Source organism: Ovis aries, chromosome 15 (genome assembly GCF_016772045.2).
Source record: "Ovis aries strain OAR_USU_Benz2616 breed Rambouillet chromosome 15, ARS-UI_Ramb_v3.0, whole genome shotgun sequence".
In the NCBI taxonomy this organism is placed as follows: domain Eukaryota; kingdom Metazoa; phylum Chordata; class Mammalia; order Artiodactyla; family Bovidae; genus Ovis; species Ovis aries.
This window is the reverse complement of record NC_056068.1, coordinates 48377568-48383133: the sequence shown is the minus strand read 5'-3', so window position 1 is coordinate 48383133 and position 5566 is coordinate 48377568. Positions and strand designations below refer to the sequence as shown.

The window sequence follows — 5566 nt, the reverse complement described above, 5'->3', positions numbered from 1 at the left end:
TCAAAATATTTCTACTCTGTTCTGTCTTGTCTTAACTTTGAGCAGTCTACCTAGTGCATTTCTAATCTGTTTTGTTTTCACAGTAAACCAATGGGTTAAGGACAGGTGTGAGAAAAAGGAAAATATTGCACATGATGATGTGGGGGAGAGGGGAGTGGTACTTGCCTATTCTGTGGATCAAGGCTAAGGCAATAAGTAGGACGTAGAAAATGAAGACAGTGAGAAAGTGGGAGACACAAGTGTTGAGCACCTTAAGGCTTCATCCTTCCCTAGAAGCTATTTCCAGAACTGTCTTCAAGATTAGAGCATAAGACAGAACAATAAAGACAGAGTCAACCCCAAAGGAGCAGAATACCAAGGCCAGCCCATAGGTGAGGTTCACATGAACAGACCAACATGCCAGCTTCATCACATCAGTGTAGAAGCAGAATGATTAGGACAGAACAATATTCCTACAGAAGGGAAGCTGTTGGAGCAGAATGGGCAAGGGGATCATCAGTGCTACCCCTCGAGCCACAGCAGCCAGGCCCATCTGAGGAATAGGGGAGGGAGTCAGGACTATGATGTAGCATAGTGGGTTGCATATGGCCACAAAATGGTCAAAGGCCATAGCCAGCAGCATGGCTGACTCCATGGAAGAGAAGGTGTGGATGAAGAACATCTGAGCCAGGCAACCATGGAACTCAGTCTCTTGATGGTTGAAAACAAAGACTTTAAGAACAGTGGGCAGTGTAGACTGACATGTCTATGTCAGTGGTGGCTAACAAGGACAAGAATACATATTGAGGCTCATGAAGGCTGGGAGTCTTGTGTACTATGTGAATGATGATGCTGTTCCCCAGGATGGCAGTCACATACATGATGCTCAATGGGATGGAGATCTAGTTATATGATGCCTCCAGCCCTGGGATTCCTGACAGAAGGAAGAAGGGTGTTTGATGGTGGGTGCTGTTGAGCATAGACATGACGGTGAAACCTGAAAAAACAGAGTATGTGTAGAAAGCCAAGCAGAAACGTTAACTCAGTTTCATTCCGTAGTTGAAGAGAGAATTTAGAGGCAGAGGAAGGTAAATTCTGTTGTATGAAGATTGAATAGGGTTAAATTTAGTTTAATTCAAAAAGCCTATTTAGTATTTTTAGGTAATTCATAAATGTTTTATGAGTATATTTGTTGATGCACTGGTAGCATCCAAAGACTGCCAGGTAAACTATGCCAAAGGATTTTAAACAGAAAGATCCCACAGAACAAATGCAAGATTCACAAATGACAAGATTAATTTATTCTTTTTAAAACATGCAGTGGGGGACTTTCTTGGTGGTTCGGTGGTTAAGACTTTACCTTCTAACTCAGGGGGTGAAGGTTCAGTACCTGGCTGAGGTGCTGGGATCCAACATGCCTTATGGCAAAAATCAAAACAAAACAAAAACAAAACATTAGTACTATTGTAACAAATTCAAAAAAGACTTTAAAAATAGTATGCATCAAACAAAATTCTTTTATAAAATAAAATAAAACAAAACAATGCGTTGGAAACGAGGGTAAAGATGGGATTTATTAACAGATTTAAAACAGTGTATAAATGAGAAGGAAAGCTTGCAGTACTTGAATGCTGGATTATGCAATATTCATATGTCCTGTCTCTCTGCTGATGGTGTTATAAAGATGAGGTGAGGTCTGAGCAAGGTAACTCCACAAGTGAAAAATCCTTGGAGCCAGCACTCATGCTCACTCTATCAGGCACACAATAGCAGGTAGGTATGGCCACAGCTTTAATTTTTCACTAATAAGCCTGCCCAACATGCATAAATCCTTCCCATATTTCTTGGGCTGAGAACCTGGGGATCAGAGCAAAACCATAATCGATGTTATTAATGGGTGACAGACTTAGATATTTATAAAATAACTGTCATTCTAGGCATGGCATTATCATACTTCTGATTTTTTCCTATTCATTTTCTATCTAGAAATAACATGTTTGTTCTATCATATATTTCATATACTCTGTATTTAGCATATCCTAACATGACTTGTCAATAACCTCAGATATGCAGATGACACCACCCTTACGGCAGAAAGTGAAGAAGAACTAAAAGGCCTCTTGATGAAAGTGAAAGAGGAGAGTGAAAAGTTGGCTTAAAGCTCAACATTCAGAAAACGAAAATCATGGCATCTGGTCTCATCACTTCATGGGAAATAGATGGGGAAACAGTGGAAACAGTGTCAGACTTTATTTGCTTGGGCTCCAAAATCACTGCAGATGGTGACTGCAGCCATGAAATTAAAAGATGCTTACTCCTTGGAAGAAAAGTTGTGGCCAACCTAGGTAGCATAAGCAGAGACATTACTTTGCCAACAAAGGTCCGTCTAGTCAAGGCTATGGTTTTTTCTGTGGTCATGTATGCATGTGAGAATTAGACTGTGAAGAAAGTGGAACGCCGAAGAATTGATGCTTTTGAACTGTGGTGTTGGAGAAGACTCTTGAGAGTCCCTTGGACTGCAAGGAGATCCAACCAGTCCATTCTGAAGGAGATCAACCCTGGGATTTCTTTGGAAGGAATGATGCTAAAGGTGAAACTCCAGTACTTTGGCCACCTCATGCGAAGAGTTGACTCATTGGAAAAGCCTCTGATGTTGGGAGGAATTGAGGGCAGAAAGAGAAGGGGACGACAGAGGATGAGATGGCTGGATGACCGACTCGATGGATGTGAGTTTGAGTGAACTCTGGGAGTTGGTGATGGACAGGGAGGCCTGGTGTGCTGCGATTCATGGGGTCGCAAAGAGTTGGACACGACTGAGCGACTGAACTGAACTGAACTGAACATGACCTACAACTTAGCCACTATCTATATTTACTATAACATATTAACGTTGCCTACATCTTATCAGCTATTTATTTGTTCTTCATAATAGTAGTTAACAAATACCATACATTCTACCTAAATCTCAAAAGGACTATTTTGTTCAATTTGTATGCTTAATGCAGATCATAACTTTTATCCACTCCACTGTCTTCTTTTCTGTACTTGAATTGAATATTCTCCAATCATACAACAAATATTTATGGCTTCTTCTGGGGATATGAAAGTTCTTGCTGGAAAAGAGAGAGAAACAAATTGTATAAACAAACAAAAAAAAATAATAAAGAAAGATTGGCATAGACAAATTGACACAAGAGAAATAAATTAGCAACTGTTTGTGTCCAAAACTCTTTCAAATAAGTACAATGAGAGACAAAACAATAGAAACTGAGTAACACAGAATTACCAAATATTTATTGAGCACTTAATTTGTACCATCAAATTTGACAGGATCTCTAGGTGATACAAATGATATGCAATTTATGCTCCCTTCTCTAAAGTTCCTTGCAGAGTATGACATACTTGGTAGAAGAAGAATTAATTCAAAACTAGGAACAAAGAAAGACAGAAAATGATCTCTCACTGTGTTATTTATAGAACTTTAATCAGTAATTTTTCCTCAATCATTATTTTATTTGATAATGACTTCACTCCAACATAGAGGAAGCCAGGTTTATTGTTTCAAAGCCAAAACAAAAATGAAAACAAAGGAAAACAAAAACTAAAATCTTCTTAACAGACTTGTGTGTGCTTAGTCACTCAGTCGTGTCCAACTCTTTGTGATCCCATGAGCAGTAATCCACTAGGCTCCTCTGTCCATGGGATTCTCCAGGCAAAAATACTGGAGTGGGTTGCCATTTCCTTCTCCATAACAGAGTTAGGGGATAAACAAGTTCCCAAGGCCATGCGACTGAGTCAGTCAGTATTAAAACCTAAATTTTCTGTCCTGCTACTCTGTTCTTCCAATAACACCCTTGTTACGTCATAAAAAATAAATACAAATAGTAGGCAGACAGTGAAAGGGTACTAAATGAGGATGTAGAGTCATAGCAGAATTCAAGGAGAGAATCAAATATGAGCTTGTATTTGGGTGATGAAAAATTTTAATTGGAACAAGTGAAATCACTTGTTCCAGGCTGAGTAATTCCAGGCTCACTGACTTATAAGAGCAACAATATAAACAAAAGCAAAACTGAAGAAGCAAAAAATAGCAAAAGTATGGACATCAGAATAAGACTAATTAGGGCAGGGCACAAGGAATATGCTTCTGAATGATATGAAGAGTTGAAAAAGAAACAAAAATAAAATAAGATAGAATAGACAGTATAGAGTCTTGTTAGAAATCATAGGTTGGTGTAAAGAGGATGTGGTATAATTAGGGGTTTACTGAGTATCAGAATGCAAAATAGTTCGTGCTAAAGACAGTTTGGATTTACTGCAAACTTCTTGGCTACTTTTATACCCACTAAGAGGTCAAGTGGTGAGACCCTACACAATTGTATTTGATCCACCAGAGAGAGACACAGACAAGGGCACTTTTAAGTGGAGGAAAAAGAAAACAAGCAACAAAAACGAACAGGATTCAATTGACAACATAAAGGGGAAGAAGTTCCGTGTCTCTCATTTTACACCAAGATTTTGAGCCTGGTTTCTGGGCTTAGAGAATGACATGAAAGGACATTTTAGCCAGTTCATGAGCAAGAACTAAACTTTCTCAGAGAGAGGGTTTGAATAAAAAAATGTCCATTTTAAAAACATTGTATCAGTCATTTATTTTCCAGCATTATCTCTAATGCCTTATTGAGAGTTAGAAGGACTGGACTGGGCAGAGGTAAAACTTGTTTATGGAAAAAGGGACATCACTCTCAGAGGTCATAGCTACTGTCAAGGAGGGGAAATTCCCTCCCCCAACCCCTTGATTCCGGGGTTCTTTTTGCTATTCTAATAAATAAATGTTGACAAGTCAGATTAACAAGAAAAAAATTAATTTAGCATGCATAGAGGTCTAATAGACACGGGGCATAAGAAGTGGCCACGGCGGCAGCTTTTATACTTTTTAAACAGAGAAACAATACCTACGAGAGGAATTGACAGGGCAAAGAAATTTAGCCTTGACTGCTTAATTAGTGAAGAATCTAAACAGAGTTTGGGCTTGGGATAGCAAATTAAAAAGGAAGTGAAAAGCTTCATTAACGTAGGCTTCTCACCCTGAATCCCTATCTCTGGTGATAGAATATCTCCCTTGGTAAGGGAAGGGTACCTTTCACATGAGAGACTTTCCTGCTTTCAGGGGCAGAGAGAAAGGTTTTCTTACACTGGCTGTTTTTCAAGTAACTTTAATTCAAAATAATCAATATGTCATTGTGCCATATTTTTGGGAGGTCTGCCCTGAGAGCTAGCACTAAAATTAGGAATAAATGATGTGTATAATGGAATGGCTAGTCAAGAGAGTTAGGGCTAAAAGATGCTTAGTAGACATAGTTTTCAGGAATTTGGAGAAGGAAAAAGAGCAATAGTAATCAACTATTTCTGTTAAGAAATAATAGTAATAAGTTAAAAGAGTAAAAGACAGCTGAATACCAACTCTCCCAGGAATCAAAAAATGAGAGGGTTTCAGTTATTACTGAAGGCACATATTGTATAATTGAAGCTGAGGAGCTGAGAAATCCCCTGTATTATAGCTGATGGTTAGAAAGATTGTTGGTAA

At 38.6% G+C, this 5566-nt stretch overlaps 1 pseudogene; it reads right to left on the bottom strand.

Moving 5' to 3' along the window:
* On the bottom strand, positions 1–965 carry LOC101108513 (olfactory receptor 51I2-like; annotated as a pseudogene).
* Between the last annotated feature and the right edge of the window lie 4601 nt (positions 966–5566).